Genomic DNA, 1,941 nt, shown 5'->3' on the forward strand with positions numbered 1-1,941 from the left:
TTCTGATGGGTTTTGGAATGCAGTTTTGCTTGTGGAGTGGTTGAACTTAATTGGTTAGATTGATTGATAGGAACCAATCGCTCCGTCCCCAGACTGTGTTCCGAAAATAATTATAAAAAAAGTGTTGCAACCTTTCAGCGATGACTATACAATATTATTCTTAAAATTTATTTTACTTATAATATTATATTCTAAAAATTCGGACTAGATCAATTAGCAACAAAATGGCACTAAATTTTTTACTAGGTCCAAATTTAATTTGCGATGGTAAAAGAAGTCTTAATAGGGGTCTGCTAATTCCTACCACAACATATAGTCTCGCAATCGTCAATGCGTTCTTGGCTGAGTGTTATAAGAGAGCGTTAAGTAATGTCTTAAGATGTTAATACGGCTCTGTGATTATCCTATAATATCTTAAGATCATACTTAAGACCAGAGATTGGAAGTAACTCTTTACTTGTAATGTCGTTACCGTTACTGTTACTTTTTTGGTTTGGTAACGGATTGGTAACGACGTTATTTTATTTTTTTGGTAACTGTAACAGTAACGTAGTTACATTTTTTTGGTAACAAATTATACAGTTATACTTTTATCGTTACTTTTTGTATTTTGAACTTTTTGCATTTATGACAAAAGTTTTGTATGAATATTCAATCTTCAGTTTTTAACTAATATTCATATAGTTTACTCTTATTTTAAAACTGTTTTAAATAATGTCTTAAAATATTAATATGAGTCTGTGATTTGATTTATAATATCTTAAAAATGCCATAAGTCAGTTAATATCACAAATTAAATTGACAAGTACTCTCTTTCTCTCTCTCTCTCTCTCTCTCTCTCTCTCTCTCTCTCTCTCTAATAAGATATTCTAACGTTACATATGCATCTTAAAATACTTTAAAAAATTTATTGTGAAAAATATCAGCTGAATTGCGTTTCAAAATCGAAAATTTAATTGGCGCGTAGTTTGAAAAATTGGATATATACGTATATATAAATATATTTTGAAATATTAAGCACGAAGCTGAAAGTTCTAGCTTATATCAAAAAGATCTTCATTTTCCAAGTTGTATTTTTATATATCGGTTTAGTGTCATTGTTGTATTGCTTTTATTAATATTAAAACAAAAAATTGCATCTTAAATTATTTAGATTAATCTTGTTTCAGCATTAAAAAAATAACGGAAAAATAACGAATTTTTTGTTATTTTTTAAGTAACGGTAACGATAATAAGTTATTTTTAAAAATCAGTAACTATAAGTAACGGTAATTAGTTTTTTTTTTTAACTCAGTAACGAGCTCGGCATTTTATGTGTGGATTGTATGGAGCAATCCACACTCTAAAATCAGGTGGATGTGGATTTCCACATCCGAAAAAATCCACACCCGTCCATAGAGATTTAGCGAAAGCTGTAATGGATGACATTGATAAATTATTAAATGAATTTATAAGTAAAAATAATTATAGAGTATCCACGTTTTTGATTGTAAAAAATAAATAATTAAATGTTAAAAAAAAATTTATGTACTTGAAAATTTTATCAACTACTGGTGGAGTGGGGGAAGTGGGAGGGAAGATTTTTTATCAGAAATTTTCATAGTATTCCACATCTAGATCCAAGACAAATTGCCGGGCCTGGTAACGGTATACGATACTAGTTATTTTTAAAAAGTAACTTTCCATTTCCTGCTAAGACGATTTTAAGTATAAGAACCGATTATGAATGTCGACCTTAAAGACAGTCAAATTACAAATAAAATAATATTTAAATAAAATAGATAAGGGTTACGCCAATAAACGAACAAAACTTTTTTGGTTTATTAATTAATACAAAAACTGATAATTTAATAATTAACGAATTGATGGAACATTTTGGCTTACTTAAATAAAAAAACAAATAAAAACGTTTAGTATAAAACTTGTCTCTTATACACATCT

The sequence above is a fragment of the Wasmannia auropunctata genome, unplaced genomic scaffold (assembly GCF_000956235.1).
Source record: "Wasmannia auropunctata unplaced genomic scaffold, wasmannia.A_1.0 LD334694.1, whole genome shotgun sequence".
In the NCBI taxonomy this organism is placed as follows: domain Eukaryota; kingdom Metazoa; phylum Arthropoda; class Insecta; order Hymenoptera; family Formicidae; genus Wasmannia; species Wasmannia auropunctata.